The 17,366-nt window shown below is 43.1% G+C and overlaps 3 non-coding genes across 3 annotated transcripts; 1 reads left to right on the top strand and 2 right to left on the bottom strand.

Annotated features, from left to right (window-relative positions):
• Window positions 1–7,121: 7,121 nt before the first annotated feature.
• trnak-uuu (transfer RNA lysine (anticodon UUU)) lies at window positions 7,122–7,207 on the bottom strand. The gene is given in 2 exon segments: window positions 7,122–7,157; window positions 7,171–7,207. It is a non-coding gene; the product is annotated as a tRNA-Lys (tRNA).
• A 6,323-nt stretch (window positions 7,208–13,530) lies between these two features.
• On the top strand, window positions 13,531–13,602 carry trnaw-cca (transfer RNA tryptophan (anticodon CCA)). The gene has a single exon. It is a non-coding gene; the product is annotated as a tRNA-Trp (tRNA).
• Window positions 13,603–16,165: 2,563 nt separating this feature from the next.
• trnaw-cca (transfer RNA tryptophan (anticodon CCA)) lies at window positions 16,166–16,237 on the bottom strand. Its single transcript has one exon. It is a non-coding gene; the product is annotated as a tRNA-Trp (tRNA).
• Between the last annotated feature and the right edge of the window lie 1,129 nt (window positions 16,238–17,366).

The raw sequence follows: 17,366 nt of genomic DNA, 5'->3' as shown, positions 1-17,366 counted from the left end.
TCAGGACCGCCAGTCTCACCATTAACCCCGTCATGGTGGTAAATTTATAGGAATTTCCAATAACTAGTGGGGTGCCGCAGGGATCAGTGCTGGGGCCTCAACTATTTCCAATATGTATCAATGACTTGGATGAAGGAACAAAGTGTCTTGTGGCCAAATTTGCTGATGATACAAAGATAGGTGGAAAAGCAAGTTGCGATGAGGACACAAAGTGTCTGCGAAGGGCTGCTGACAGGTTAAGCGAATGGGCAAAAATTTGGCAGATGGAATATAATGTGGGAAAATGTGAATTCATCCACTTTGGGAGGAAAAAATAAAAAAGCAAAATATTATTTGAATGGAGAAATACTCCAAAATGTTGCGGTACAGAGGGATCTGGTGGTCCTCTTGCATGAAACACAAAAAGTCAACATATAGGTGCAGCAGGTAATCCGGAAGGCAAACAGAATATTGGCGTTTTTTTCGAGGGGGTTGGAGTATAAAAGCAGGGAAGTCATGCTACAAGTGTACAGGGTGCTGCTGAGACCACATCTGGAGTACCGCGTACAATTCTGGTGCCCTTATTTAAGGAAGGACATACTTGCATTGGAGGCAGTTCAGAGAAGGTTCACTCGGTTGATTCCGGATATGGAAGGGTTGTCTCATGAGGAAAGATTGAACAGGCTGGGTCTATACTCAGTGGAGTTTAGAAGAAGGAGAGGAGATCTTATTGAAACATACAAGATTCTGATGGGACTCGATAGGGTAGATGCTGAGAGGATGTTACCCCTCATGAGGGAATCTAAAACTAGGGGACATAGTCTCAGAATAAGGTGTCGCCCGTTTAAGACAGAAATTCCTTCTCCCAGAGGGCCGTGAATCTTTGCAATTCTTTACCCAATGAAATGTGGAGGCTGAGTCATTGAATACATTCAAGGCTAAGTTAGACAAATTTTTGATCAGCAAGGGATTTAAAGGATATGGGGAAAGGGCGGGAAAGTGGAGTTGAGGTAAAAATCAGATCAGCCATGATCTCATTGAAAGGCTGAGCAGGCTCGAGGGGCCGAATGACCTATTCCTGCTTCTATCTCTAAGGTCTTATGGTAAATTGACTGGAGGGATGAGCGGACAGTTGGTCCTCCAACCAATCGGAGTGTGTGAGGGTTGGTGTTGCGGCACCGAATGGGCGGGTCTAAGCCCAGATGTCCGTCATTGTCTGAAGCATCATTTTTAAAAATTAATTTATCTTAAGCTCCAGGAGAAAACTTGACCTTTCTGTTGTGGCTTGAAACAGATGAAACCAGATGAGGTGGAGCAAACATTTCAACATTTGTTAGAAAAACACATTAATTAAGAACAGCCATCATGGATTATTTTAGATAACTCAAGCTCATTGATAAAGGGAATGTTGTGTAGATGGATTGTGAAAAGGTGTTTGATAAGATGCCGGACAAGAGGCTTGTTGATAAAAATGAGACTCACGGTATTAAAATGAATGAGGCAGTGTTGGTAGGAAGTTGTGTGAAGGGCAGAAAACAGAGAGTAGTTGTTAATGGATGTTCTTCAGACAGGACAGATATAAACAGTGGTGTCCCCCAGGGTCAGTGTTGGGACCATTGCTCTTCTCAATATAGAGAATGATCTGAGCTAGGGTATGTGGGACACAAGGTGAAAATCTCTAGATGACGCCAAAATTGGCAGCGTGGGGAACTGTGAAGAGGAGTCAGTGACGTCATTGTGACGTCCACAGGTTCGTAAACAGGCAGGTGAAGTTTAATGGAGAGAAATGTGACGTCATACATTTTGAGAGGAAGAAAAATGAGATTAAATGTAAACTAAATGGTCACAGTTTTAAAGTAGAGGAGCAGAGAGACTTAGGGATGGAAGGTTCTAACTAATGCATTGTCTTATTAATTAACACGTCTGAGAGTCAGCAACTTTAATACCTTATTAAGAAATATATGAGCAAATTCTCTTCCATCTGCCGTACCAGAGTAAACATGCAAGTCCCCCTGTACACGAGATGATCCCGCTGGATGGAACCTCAGGCACCCTGAGCTTGATCTCCAGTGTCTCCAGTCCCGACTGCCCCTTACATCAGTATCCCGTCACTTTTATACACTGTAGTGACCCACCCCTGTCACTGGAGCTGGAATTTCCATAGTCTGCAGTTTACAAGAACACATTGCTTGGTTCCCAGCAGTTATTTTTCTTCAGAAGCGTCCCCATGACCCCTGAACTACCCTGCTTACTGTTAATTAGAATCATGGAATCAAAGGAATTTACGGCACAGAAAGAGGCCATCGTGTCTGTGCCAGCCGAAAAAGAGATATCCAGCTGAATCCCACTTTCCAGCTCTTGGTCTGTCGCCTTATAGTTTACAGCACTTCAAATACATACCGACGTACTCTTTAAGTGCGATGAGGGTGTCCGCCTCTACCATCCTTTCAGGCAGTGAGTTGCAGACCCCACAACCCTTGGGCGAAAGAATTTCTCCTCAGCTCCCCACGAATCCTCCGACCAATCACTTTAAATCTATGCCCCTGGTTATTATCCTCTCTGTGAAGGGAAATGGGTCCTTCCAATCCACACTCGGCCCCTCATAATTTTGTACAACTCAATTAAATCTGCATTCAGCCTCTTCTGTTCCAAAGAAAACATCCCCAGCCTATCCATTCTTTCCGCTTGGCTAAAATTCTACAGTCCAGGCAACATCCTTGTAAATCTTTCTTGCCTTGTATAAAATGTCTGCTATTTGAAAGTCGTGACATTGATCAAAGTCCGCGTTCCTTTTTCTTGCCATTTCTGTCAAGATTTGGAAAAGATTTAAATGTTGCCGACTTTAACTGTAGCTCACAGTGTCTGAACAGTTACTGTTATCATTGGCGTTTTATGTATCTTCTTGTGCTCCGTCTCCTTAACAAAACAAGCTGATCACAGCAATGTTTTCATCAAATGGAATCCCAGTGTTAAAAAATGCACAATTTCAGAGCGAAGCAACATATGCAAGATTGGTGGGAGATGCGACTGGAGATAATGGGCCTGGGGCAGTGAGAACATCTATTGAGCATTAAGATATTCAGTATCCGAAGAAGCTGGGAGATGAGGTCGTTGTGTCTATTTATCCAGGTATCTGCAAAATCCATCGTCTCTCAATGCCCAGCATCATTCTTCCCCTCTCCTGCTTTCCAGTTAAGGTTTTTTTCTCGTTCAGTCGCATTATTTGCTTTGAACATCTATTTCACCGGCATCTGGTGGAGCAGAGGAAACTGGAGATAAAGTAGTGACAGAAACAGAAGGAGATGGCAGGTGATGGCAGAATCTTGTTTGTGCCAGTTGCTTCAAGTGAGACATGACAGCCCTGCGTTACCTTGCACCTTTCCCAGGAGCTGCACTGATTCGGTGCGTGTGTTTTGGAAATGGAAACAGTTACACCAGCAGCTTGTGGTAATATTTCCCCTCACTGTCCATTTCATGTACCTGCCAACCCGCACTTGGTGCTGTCGTTGTCTGAACAAGTCTTTCATGTTCTAACAGTAAATTCCATTTTGTGCGAGCAACTTGTCTGGGGCGAAAGTGCCTTGAGTTTCAAAGGAACAAGTCGGAAAGGCAGCGTTGGTCTGCTTGCTTGAATGAAAATTGCAGCAGATTCGCTGGTGGTCGAGTGCTGAGGATTGGGCGCTCTCGCCGCCGCGGCACCATATTTGATTCCCGATCAGGGAACTTGACTTTCCTGGTGTTGTTCAGAATAGCACCAACCAAATTCCCCCGACTGAGCGCAAAGCTCGCTCCTGATCAACATTAGCAATTTCACCGCTCCTGCCTGAAGAGCCAGCAGCCCATAATTCTTCAATTTTACAACCCATAAGAGCGATAAACAATGCACCTTCTTGCCTTCTGTAAAATGCCTCCTGTTCGAAAGTCGTGCTGTTGATCAAAGTCTACATGAAATGTTCTTGCCATTTCTGTCATGATTTGGAAAAGATCTGCTGCCTGACACTTTAAATGTTGAAGAACTTTTAACAGCAGATCACAGTGTCCGAACAGTCACTGTTATCAATAGCCTTTTGTGTATCTTCTTTTACTCCATTTCCGGAACAACACCAGCTGATCACAGCATCGTTTTCTTCAAATTGAATCCCAGTGTGAAAAAATGCATAATTTCAAAGCTAAGCAACGTGTGCAAGATTGGAAGGAGAGTGCGAATGGAGATAATTGGCTTGGATCAGCGATCTCTTGAGCATTAAGACATTCATTATCTGAAAGAAGCACGGAAATGATATTTTTGTCTCGATTTATCAGTGTGGAAAAGAAGCAGGGAGTTGAGATCCTTTTGTCCATTCATCCTGCTATCTACAAAATCCTTCGCCTCTCAATGCCCAGCATCTTTATTTCCAACTCCTTGCTCTGCAGGGAAGTCTTGGTTTCATTAATTCTCCGTGTTTGCAGCAAACATCTCATTCACCTGGCAGATCTGGCCTTGTCTTCCAGTCATAATACGTGCCATCGTGCTGACATCATGTTAGCAACTCAAGATAAGCTGACTTATGTTGATGGAATGCATTCGAGCCAGTTTTCTAGATCAATATGTCGAGGAACTAACAATGGAACAGGCTATTTTAGATCTAGTATTGTGTAATGAGACTGGATTAATTAGTAATCTGAAAGTAAATGATCCTCGAGGGAAGAATGATCATAATATGATAGAATTTCAGATTGAGTTTGAGAATGATGTCGTTAAGTCCGAAACTAGGGTCTTAAATTTAAACAAAACCAATAACGGAGTTATGAGGGGTGAGTTGGCTGAGATGGTTTGTGAAATTAGATTAAAAATATGATGGTAGATAATCAATGGCGAACATTTAAATAAATAATTCATAATTTCTCAACAAAATTACATTCGCTTGAGGATTAAAAACACCACCGGAAAAGTAGAGAAATTAATGATAGAATTCGGGTAAAAGAGGCTTATATTTTTCCCAAAAAGAGTAGTAAGCCTGAGGATTAGGAGGGTTTTGGAAATCAGCAAAGGATGACCAAGAAATTGCTAAAATGGGAGAATATAGAAAGAGGATAAACCAGCAGGAAATGTAAACATGAATTGTAAGATCTTCCACAAGGGAATTAGGGGTTACAGGGAGCGGGCAGGAAATTGGACATGAATTTAGATTTGAGGTTAGGATCAGATCAGCCATGATCTTATTGAATGGCGGAGCAGGCTCGAGGGGCCGATTGGCCTACTCCTGCTCCTATTTCTTATGTTATTATGTTCTTAAGAATGTTTAAAGGAAGAGATTAGCGTATGTAAACATGGGTCCTTGGAGACAGAGACAGGAGAATTTATATTGGAGAATAAGGAAATGGCAGAGACGTTAAACAAGTATTTTGTATCTGTCGTCACAGTAGAAGACACAAAAATCATACCAGCACTATTGGGGAACCAAAGTTCTAATGAGAGTGAGGAACCTAAAGCAATTAAGATTAGTAATGAAAAAGTACTGGAGGAATTAATGGGACTAAAAGCTGACAAATTCATTGGCCCTGGTGGCCTACATCCAGGGTTTTAAAAGAGGTGGCTGCAGAGATAGTGGATGCATTGGTTTTATCTTCCAGAGTTCCCATGATTCTAGAAAGGTCCCCATGGATTGGAAGGTACCAAAAGTAGCCCCGCTATTCAAGAAATGAGGGAGAGAGGAAACAGGGAACTACACGCCATTTAGCCTGACAATAGTAGGAGGGAAAATGTTAGAATCTATTACTAGGGACTTGATAACAGGACACTTAGATAATCATAACATGATTAGGCACATGCAACACGGTTTTGTGAAAGGGAAATCGTGTTTGACAACTCTGTTAGAGGTTATGAGGGTGTCGATAGCAGGGTAGATAAGGGAGAACCAGTGGATATAGAATATTTGGATTTTCAAAAGGTAATCGATAAGGTGCCACACAAAAGTTTGTTAGAGAAGATTAGGGCCCATGGGATAGTGGGTAATATATCAACATGGATTGAGGATTTGTTGATGTGCATAAAATAGAAAGTCGGAAGAAACAGATCATTTTCGGGTTGGCAGGTTGTAACTAGTGGGGTGCCGTGAATATCAGTGCTTGGGCCTCAGATATTTACAATCGATATTAATGACTTAGATGAGGGGACCGAGTGTAATGTATCCAAGTTTGCTGACGATACAAAACTAGGTGGGAAAGTAAGCTGTGAGGAGGACGCAAAGAGGATGCAAAGTGATACAGACAGGTTAAGTGAGTGGGCGAGAAGTTGGCAGATGAATTATAACGTGGGGAAATGTGAGATTATTCACTTTGGTAGGAAGAATTGAAAAGCAGAATATCTTTTCAAAGGTGAGAGACTGCGAAATGTTGGTATTCAGAGGGATTTGTGTGCTCTTGCACACGGATCACAGAAAGTTAACATGCAGATGCAGCAAGCAATTAGAAAAGCAAATGGTATGTTGCCCTTTATTGTGAGGTGGTTGGAGTACAAAGATAAGGAAGCCTTGCTCTAATTATATGGGGTTTGGTAAGACCGCATCTGGAGTACTGTGTACAGTTTTGATCTCCTTACCTGCGGAACGATACACTTGCCTTAGAGTGGATGCAACAAAGGTTCACTCGATTGATTCCTGGGATGAGAGGGTTGTCTTGTGAGGAGGGATTGAGTGGAATGGGCTATATTCTCTGCAGTTTTCAATAATCAGGTGATCTCATTGAAACATGTAAAATTCTTAGAGGGCTTGACAGGGTAGATGCTAGGATGCTGTTTCCCCTTGCTGGAGAGTCCAGAGCTAATGGTGATAATCTCAAGATAAGGGGCCGGCCATTCAGTACAGAGATGAGGAATAATTTCTTCACTGAGAAGGTTGTGAACTATTGGAATTCTCGACCCCAGAGGGCTGTGGATGCTGAGCCATTGAATAGATTCAAAACTGAGATGGATAGAATGCTGGACACGAAGGAACTCAAAGGATATGGGGACAGGTCAGGAAAGTGGAGTTGAGGTCGAAAATCAGCGATGACCTTATCAAATTGGCGAAGTTGGATCGAGGGACTGGATGGCCAACTCTTGCTCCTTTCGCTGATTTTGCTCCGCTGGAAAAGCAGAACTTGCCAGCTATTTTAAAAGTTTTCGCCTGAACAGGGACTTGAACCCTGGACCCTCAGATCACTACCCGTTCTTAAAAGTCTGATGCTCTACGGACTGAGCTATCCAGGCTCGCTGTTGGATTAGCTTCCATCATACAGATTCATGGTCGGACTCTGAATTATCCCTGTCGATGTCGAATTCGGGAGAGTGTCCCTTTGAAACAAATTTCAGCAACGTGTTGAGGAGAATCCTTGTTTCCGTTGAACATGATGAAAGAAACATGGACAGCGAACTCGTGATTTAGCAATTCTTCTTGTTTGTACAAAATGTCTTGTCATTCGTTAGCAGCAATTAAAAATAACACTTTACCCAATGGCTCCAAAGCTGAACTTGTTCCACACGGGAGCTGGAAAAGGCCTCTCGACATTTCAGCCGATCAACAATTGAAAGCTGAATAATTTCAACCGTCACACCGTGACACCAGGCAGCAGATTTACCTCCCGAATTTTCCCGACACGACACTTCAAACCGATGAAAACCTGCTTCACGGAAAGAAGAATTGTGTTTTTGGTTCTTTCGATTTAAAGTTGTCGTGCCGGCTGCTTTACCATTTCAGTTGTCGCCAATTGCCCACTCTCACTCCTTTTAACAAATAAACTCTCACCTGCTATTGCAAGACGGTCGGCCAGAGGAGCCTCAGTGCCCACATGGGGACATGAAGAAGTCGATGCGTTATGGAACCGGTTTTACCTTGAACTCCAGTCAAAATGTTGAGAAGTTTCAACTACCTTCGACGGCGCTGGAGCTCACAACCCCAGCATTTCTCGAGCATATAATTATTGTGGAAATAACGCGCGCTGACCCATTGCGCCACTGGAACCGCGCACGGTCTGTGTCACCAGTGCTCCCATCAAACAGCTTCATCCTGGGGTTGATAAGGGTCGATTTCAATTATTTGAAATCTCACCACGTGACCCGAAGATTGACCGCAGAATCGAGTTTTTCCTGTAAGTCCTGAATTGAAGGAAAAGGCGCAACAAGCAGGTCGGAGAAATGAAGAGCAGAAAATGTGGATGAAACTTGCACGAGTGAAAATCCCTGTATGTTGGAAGACTCAGTCCCCAGTGGTGGAGAGGATTGGGATTTCAAGCTGTTTCACAGCTCACACACACACCATTGGTTCATTTAATCACCTTCAACAACTCGATTAGATCATCACTTAATCTTCTATACACAATGAAAAACAAACCTTTTCTATGCAACTTGTCCGCATAATGTAAACATTTTAGCCCCGGTATAATTGTGGTGAATCCGCGCTACACCCCCTCCAAGGCCAATATATCCTCCCTGAGGTGTGGTGCCTCGAACTGAATGCAGTACTCTAAATGTGGTCTCAGCAGAGTTTATATAACTGTAACATAACTTCCACCCCTTTGAATTCCAGCTCCCTTAAGATAAAGGCCAAAGTTCCATTAGCCTTTTAAATTATTTTTTGGAACTGCCCACTGACTTTTCATGATTTCTGCACTTGGACCCGTGAACATCTTTCCTCCTCTGCAGTTCCTAGTTTCTCACCAGTTAGAAAATATTCTCATCTATCTTGCTTAGGTCCAAAGTGGATGACCTCACACTTCCCCATATTGAAAGATTGAACAGTCTTCGGCTCATTTCCACGGAAAATAGAAGGCTGAGGGTGACCTGAAATAGGACTTTAAGATTATGCAAGGGTTTGATAGGTCAGAGGTGTTTGCAATTTTGTGGGGAGGAGAACAAAATTGGGGCCATATATATAAGATAGTCACATTTAATCCAATATGGCATTCAAGAGAACCATATTTACAATGAGACTCGCTAGAATGTGCAACTCGCTACCACAAGGAGTAGTTAAGGCGAAAAGCATCGATGCATTTACGGGGAAGCGAGATAAACACATGGAGGAGAAAGGAATATTAGGGTTTGCTCAGTCATTCTTTCCCTAATAACAGATACTGGTAAATTCCCCACAACAGACGTTATACTAATAGGTCTGTAATTTTCTACTTTATCTCTCCTCCCCTTCCTGAATAATGAAGTGACTTTGGAAATTTTTCAATCCACGGAACAATTCCTGAAACAAGAGAGTTTTGAACGATCATGACTTAAGGATGTAAAATTTCCTCACCTATTCCTCTTAGTTCCCTGGGGTGGAGATTTTCTCTATCTTTAGTCGAATTATTTTCTCCAATACCGTTATTTTACTTAGACTGATTTATTTCTGGGCTCGATCAGGTAGGGGTATAATTCTCGATTCGAGGTTCATACCCCGGAGAAGCCATAATTTAGCCCTGGACTTTTGTTCTTGAGCTGCGGTACAAACTTTTGCAAAGTGGGAAAAGAAGTCCCCAAATCACTCCACCTGAATCTCAAGCGCTTTCGGAAGAAGTTCAATTCAAACAATCAGGAACTTAAAGGCATCTCAGTGACCTGCATTTTCATTGAACGAGCTTTATTTGCAGTTGCCTTTCACCTTGAAACCGCTCTGGGCTTTCATCTCACTGAAACTGAGTTTGGCCGCTTTGTATCTGTGAGCATGTCGGTGACGAGGTTCGCTCTGATATGGGTCGCTTTCAATTTTGAAGATCTCGCCAATCTCAGGGGAAGAAAAACGAGAATCGAATTGTCTCTGTAAGTGATGAATTGAAGGGATTGATGCTTCAAGCAGATCTGGAAAATGCACAGTGCGGTCGATCAGGAGTTCCAAATCCATCCTCTCGCCACTCGGTAATCATATAACTGAACTTTACTCTGGCCCAATGTCACCGCGCTGAAATTGAGTATTTCTCCGGCACGTACCTCTTAACTTCACAGTTGCTGGTTTGAGAGTGAAGACCGGCTCGTTGGATTTTCAGTCCTGCAAGCTTCAACCATTCATTTTAGAAATGTAACCTCTCAGTGGACAGACAGCTGTTATATTGGTCGCTGCAACCTCAAGGTTTAGCTCAGTGAATTGTTGGTTTAGCAGGTGACCTCTTCACTTGTCTCGATGGTGCTATTGGTAAGATTGATTCGAGCACCTATTTTATTTTTCCTGAGGATTCATCGCTTCAAAGTTCCAGGGTTTCAATGTGTGTTTTGTCTGCAAGAAAATGTACCGTGATCATTGCCGGCTGAGCATGGCTGTTAGTCCAACATTTACCCCGTGGACTAAACAAAAACCTTGTGATCGCATAGCAGGCACATGAAACTTATAAAGGAATGGAACATTGGTTTCACGTAAATCACAATTCATCTTGACAGACAAGGTCCCGAAAGGCTAATTCGCTGTGACATGGAGATTTCTGTAGTGAGCGAGACCAGACTGTTTCTATGTTCAGAGAATAAATGTCACACTCTTTATGTTGGAAAAGCAAAACGGGTGGGGATGTTTGTCGTCGCCCGATGCCTTTGTGTTGAATCAGATGCTTCTCGTTGCGTTACTTTCATCTTGATCGCATATTCGGTTAGGGCGTTTCTGTGATAAACGGCGACAATTGCCTGTTATTGATAAATTTAACAACGGCTGCAGCAGATTCCTGGTGTCATAAACACTGAACTTTTAATCGCACTCTTAAGATACAGTCTTTAAAATGGTGAAATGTCATCACATGCAAAGCACAAAAATCAACGATTCCAACCACTCGCTGTGTAAAGAAGTTTTGCTCATGTCACCTTTGGTCCTTTTGCCAATCACCTTAAATGTATGCCCTTTGGTTCATGTCCCTTCCGCCAATGGGAACAGTTTCTCTCTATCTACTCTGTCTAGGCCCTTCATGATTTTGAATATCTCTATCAAATCTCCTCTGAACCTTCTCAGTTCCAAGGAGAACAATCCCAGCTTCTCCAGTCTATCCATGTAATTTAAGTCCCTCATCACTGGAATCACTCCAGTAAATCTCCTCTGCACCCTCTCAAGGCCTTCACATCCTTCCAAAAATGCGCTGGATACAATATTCGATTTGTTTTATAAAGGTTCATCATGACTTCCTTGTTTTTCTACTCGACGCCCCTCTCAATAAAGCCCAGGATCCAGTCTGCTTTTTAAGCCGCTTTTTCAAACTGCCCTGCCACTTTCAACGATTTGTGCACATATACCCCAAGATCCCTCTGTTCCTCTAACCCTTTTAGAATTGTGCCCTTTAGTTTATATTGCCTCTCCTCATTTTCCCACCGAAATGCATCACCTCGCATTTTGACGTCTTAAACTGCATCTGCCACGTGTCCGTCCATGCCACCGACGTGTCCATATCCTCTTGAAGCCTATCCACCTCACTGTTCACTACCCTTCCAAGTTTTGTGTCATCTGCAAATTTTGATATTGTACCCTTTACTCCCAAGTCCAAGTCATTAATATCGATCAAGAAAAGTAGTGGTCCCAGCACCGACCCGTATGGAACACCATTGCCCACCTCCCTCCAGTCCGAAAAACAACCATTCACCACAACTCTCTGTTTCCTGTCATTTAGCCAGTTCTGTTACCATGTTGCTATTGCTCCCTGTGTTCCACGGGGCCGCAATCTTGAGCGCAAGCCTACCACGTGGCACTTTATCAAACGCTTTTTGAAAATCGATATACACCACGTCAACTGCATTGACCTCATCTACCCTCTCTGTTACCTCATCAAACAACTCTATCAAGTTGGGTAAACACGATTTGCCTTTAATAAATCTGTGCTGGCATTCCCTAATCAATCCATACTCGTCCAAGTGACTGTTAATTCACTCCCGGATTATCGTTTCCAAAACTTTTCCCATCACCGAGGTTAAACTGACTGACCTATAGTTGCTGGGTTTATCTTTCCACACTTTTTTGAACAAGGTTGTAACCTTTGCAATTCTCCAGTCCTCTGGCACCATCCCCATATCTAAGGATGTCTGGAAGATTATGGCCAGTACCTCTGCAATTTCCCCCTTTACTTCCCTCAGCATCCTCGGGTGCATCCCATCCAGACTAGTTGACTTATCTATTTTAAGTACAGCAAGCCTTTCTAGTACTTCTTCTTTCTCATTTTTCAGCCTATCCAGTATCTTAACTATATCTTCCTTTATCGAGAATCTGGCAGCATGTTCTTCCTTGTTAAAGAACAATGCGAAGGACTCATTTAGTACCTTTGCCATGCCAATTGCCTCCATTTGTAGATCTCCGTTATGATCCCTAATCGTCCCCGCCCCTCCTCTTATTACCCGTTTACTGTTAACATGTCTGTAGAAGACTTTTGGATTCCCTTTTATGTTGTCTGCTCTTCTTATACTCTCTCTTTGCCCCCCTTATTGTTTTTTCACTTCCTCTCTGAACTTTCTATATTATCTCGGTTTGGTACTTGTGTTATCAGCTTGATACCTGTCATACGCCTCTTTTTTCCACTTCATCTTACTCTCTATCTCTCTTATTACCCACGGAGCTCTGGCTTTAGTTGCCCTACCTTTCTCCCTCGTTGGAATGTACCTTCTCTATACCCGAATCATCTTTTTAAAGACAAACCACTGTCCAATTATAGTTTTGCATGACAATGTTGGATTCCAATTTACCCAGGCCAGATCTGTTCTCATCCCACTGAAATTGGCCCTCCTCCATTTGAGTATTTTTACTAAGAGTGGACAAAGTCCATTTCCATAGCTATTCTAATCCTTATGATACTGATCGCTGCTCACTAAATGCTTCCCCACTGACACTTGCTCCAATTGGCCCGACTGATTCCCTTGAACCAAGTCCAGCAATGCCTCCTTCCTCAGTGGGCCAGAAACGTACTGGTCGAGAAAGTTATCCTGAACACATTTCAAAAATTCATCCCCTTCTTTGCGCCTTATATTATTGTTATCCCAGTCTATATTAGGATAGTTGAAATCCCCCGTTATCACTACTCTATGGCTTTTGCACTTCTCTGTAATTTCCCTGCACATTTGCACGTCTATATCCGTCCCACCAGCTGGTGGCCTATTGAATACACCCAGTAGTGTAATCGCACCTCTATTGTTCCTTAACTCGAACTCAGTACCCAGGAGAAATTCCCGAGTTCCTGGGCACTTTTTATTGAGCAGAAGTTAGCAGCAAAATGTGTTTGTAGTGGGCAACCTGTAAAACAGAGCTCCAAGTATCTGTTTAAATGAAGTCCTGAACTGACAAAGGGGAGGGCAGATGAGGATTGAATTAAATCCCAATTAATTGAATCTAAGGTTTAAAGAAGTGAATCTGTCAGGAGCGGGATTCCTGATCCTGTGTGTGAGCTGAAACAGGATCGGTACCGTTCTGTAAAGAGAGAGCGGCAGGCGGCTCCCAGACAGGGCTCAGGCCGGGACCGGTAACTCACCACGGGCGGCGGCTGGATTGGAGAGCGGGGCTCTTGCGCTGTTGCTGCTGCTGCTTCCGCCTCTGAGAGTCCCTGTGGCGTTCAATACCGATCTCCCTCCCATGGATCCGGCTCAAAGGGTGCTGTATGGACCTCGTGGCGCAACGGTAGCGCGTCTGACTCCAGATCAGAAGGATGCGTGTTCGAATCACGTCGGGGTCATAAACATTTTCACGGCGTTTCAGTGTCTCGCTGACTCTGTTTCACAGCGGATGGTGTGTTCACTATTTGTAAAATAACAATTATCATGGAATCAAACAATGGACCGTCCGACCCATCAATCCCGGACCTGCCTTTTGTAAGAGCAATCCAGTTCTTCCCATTCCCGGGCACTTTCCCCGTTGCTCTGCATTTTGCCCATCAAGTGTTTATCCATTCCTTTTTAAAAGCCACGATTGAATCTGCTTCCACCACCCTCACAGACAGCGCATCCCAGATTATAACTATTCACTGCTTTAAAAAGTTTTCCCTCATGTTGCCTTTGGTTCTTTTGCCAATCACCTCAATTCTGTGTCCTGTGGTTCCAGACCATTCCGCAAATTAGAAAAGCTCTTCTTTCTTTATTTCATCTGAACCCTTCATGATTTTGAACACTTCGATCAAATCTCCTCTGCTCGAAGGGGAACAACTCCAGCTCGCGGCAAATGCGGTTAATTCGTTCCAATTCATTTATTTGAGCATTGAACAGACCTTTTAATAGTGACCATTGGACCCTGTTCCGAAGTTACTTATTGGTGCAGAATGCAAAACGTTCCTACATTGGCTGGGAATCGAGCCCGGGTCTCTCATACGGCAAGCGAGAATTCTACCCCTGAACCACCAATGCTCGTACCTAGCGTTCCTGCATGTGTCCATTTGGAATTCTGTCTGCACGAACATGGGGTTGACAGCTGCGATGGCCGAATGGTTGAAACGTTGGGCTCAAAATTCCAATTGGGGTTTTCCAGCGTAGGTTTGAATTCTGTTGGAAGCGCTACTGTTTAAAGATCTCTTCAATGCTCTCCTAGCATGACAGATACAACAGCGTGGCCGATGCTTTCAATTGGATGTTAAAACTTCTCTTGCAAGATCCGGAGACGGAATCTGTAACTTAAATTCTGCTGGTTTGCTAAACCTGACATTTATACACCTTATTTTCTTTGCATTCATCCCTCTATATCTCCCTGTCTCTGGCTCTTCTCTCTCTGCGTTGTCCCCGATGGACTTCTCAGGTTTCCTTGAACGGCGAAGGCTGATGTAACCTGCAACACCAGCAGAGAAGGGTAAAGAAATAAAAGACTGAGACAGTAGGAAAAGTAAAGTTGCAAGCCAGCTGCTGCAGCCAATGCCTACACATCAATGTCTCTTCGCTCTCACAGTGAAACAAAACACTAATTTGATTGAAGTATACTTATGGTAGAGTGTATATTATCACAATGCCGAGAAGTTTACGTGTGAGCATTGGAGTTTGAGGGATAGAATTCTTGCTTGCAGTAATTCTATTCCTGTAAAACTAGCTCCTGAAGTCTAGGATGGAAAGTATCCTGGCTGAGCGGTCGAAGGCGCTGGTTTAAATTTCCAGTTAAATCCCACGATTTGTAAATAGATGAAAATCATAGTTTGCGTCTCCAAAACCGCAGCCTCCCTCCTGTAAACAAGTAATACCAAACATCTTCATCTGCTATTGCAACAGCGTGGTCCGGAGGAACCACATGGCAATTTAAATAAGTTGATACATTTTCGAACATACCAATTGTACCTTCAACTCCGGTCGAAATGTTCACAAGCGAAAGGATTGTTTGATCTAGCTGAGACTCGAATTAACAACCTCGGCATTTCCCCAGAATCGACGGCATAAAAAGACCGCGCACTGACCGATTGCGCCGCTGGAGCCCGGTCACTCTGATCACCTGTCCCACTCTGCTGGAAAGAATCTTAAGGTGAGCGGCCCTCACCTGTGGAAACGTGTCCTGTCCCCGTGATGAAACTAATATCTGCACTTTCACTTTCAGCTACTTTCACATCCTCTGCTCCATCGCTCTACAATGGGGTTTTCTGTGAACAGGTCAAAATGAACATTGCCAAAAATTCTGTCAGTGGTGAAATTTGAACGCAGAAACACCCCAGACATTGGATCCAAGCGCTTTTGACCACCAGCTCACGCTTCCATAAAACATGGCCACTGTTTAAAGGTCCGTTTAATGCTCACATAAATGAATTGGAACCAATTGACCGCATTTGCCGCGTGCTGGGATTGTTCCCTTGGAGCAGGGAAGGTTCAGAGGAGATTTGATAGAAGTTTTCAAAGTCATGAAGGGTTCAGATAAAGTAAATAAAGAGAAGCTGTTCCCATTGGCGGAAGAGTCGTAAACCAGAGGACACAGATTTAAGGTGATTGGCAAAAGAAGCAAAGGCGACATGAGGAAAAACTTTATTACGCAGCGAATACTTATAATCTCGAATGCGCTGCCTGAAAGGGTGGTGGAAGCAGATTCAATCGTGGCTTTTAAAAAGGAATTTGATAAATACTTGAAGGGGAAAAAATGCAGGGCTACCGGGAAAGGGCCTGACTGGATTGCTCTTACATAATGCCGGCACGGGTTCGATAAGTCGAATGGCCTCCTTCTGAACTGTGTCCATTCAATGATTCCACAATAATTATTATTTTACAAACAGTGAACAGCCCATCCCAAAAAGACGGTCCCGCTATAAAGCAGAGAGACACTTAATCGCTGTGAAAACGCAATGACCTCGACGTGATTTGAACACGCATCCTTCTAATCTGGAGTCAGACGCGCTACCGTTGCGCCACGAGGTCCACATCCAATAAATGGAGCCGTATCCATAAGAGGGAGATCAGTACCGACCGCCGCAGGGACTTCCAGAGGCGGAAGCAGCAACAGCAACAGTTCCGCTTTCTCATCCAGCCGCTGCCCGGTCCCGGCCTGAGCCCTGTCTGGGAGCCGCCTGCCAGTCTCTCTTCACTGAACGAGATCATTAAAGGCTCCAGCTGCGCTGTCTCGGCGAATAACAACAGTTCAAAACAGCATTCCAGATGCGACAACAAACCCATCAGTTTTCCGCTGTTCTCCAGCTGCCGGAGTGAGAGAGGCTGCGACAACAGGATTTATGGAGGATCGAAGAGAGTGAAACTTTATTTGGGCTTTAGTGGGAAATCCAGTGAAAGTGAGTAAGAGCTCCAGGATTTGAACCAGTGAAACTGCCTTAGCGGGAATCAGATCCAAAGATCAACTGGCAACAGAGCCGTGCAGCCAATGTAAAATTTCGCTGTCACGCAGCCGATCAGCCATCCTTCCAGAACACAGTATCCGTCCATGCTCGCTTTCTTCTACAATATATGATGTGCAGCGATATCAGATTGAACACTTATTATTTCAAGTCAACAATATTATCCTCTCTTCACCAAATTCGTTTTGAATGTACGACTTGCTTTATAGTGATCTGTTTGCAGAATGAATTGCTCTGAAGCTACATAAATGTGGAGACATTGGCTACGAACTCATCAGCTGGGTTTTAACTTTACTTTTCCTACCGTCTCAGCCAGCTGGTGTTGCTGGTTAGATCAGTTTTCACCATTCAAGGAAGCCTGAGAATTCTATCAATTGAATTATTTGGATAATAAATTAAACGATTGAATTATTTGTATAATAAATTGAACCCTTTAATTTATTATACAATTATTTTTTTAATTTATTCATAACAATTAAACACGTGAATTATTTATATAATAAATTATACACTTGAATTATTTATATAATAAATAAATCAATTGAATTATTTCGATAATAAATTAAACTAATTAATTATTTATTTAATAAATTAAACTATTGAATTATTTATATAACAAACTATTGAGTTATTTTTATAATAAATTAAACATTTTAATTATTTTGATAATTAAACATTGAAGTGTTTGTATAAAAAAT

This window comes from Heptranchias perlo, chromosome 20, assembly GCF_035084215.1.
Source record: "Heptranchias perlo isolate sHepPer1 chromosome 20, sHepPer1.hap1, whole genome shotgun sequence".
Lineage (NCBI taxonomy): Eukaryota > Metazoa > Chordata > Chondrichthyes > Hexanchiformes > Hexanchidae > Heptranchias > Heptranchias perlo.
This window is presented reverse-complemented; position numbering and strand designations above follow the sequence as displayed.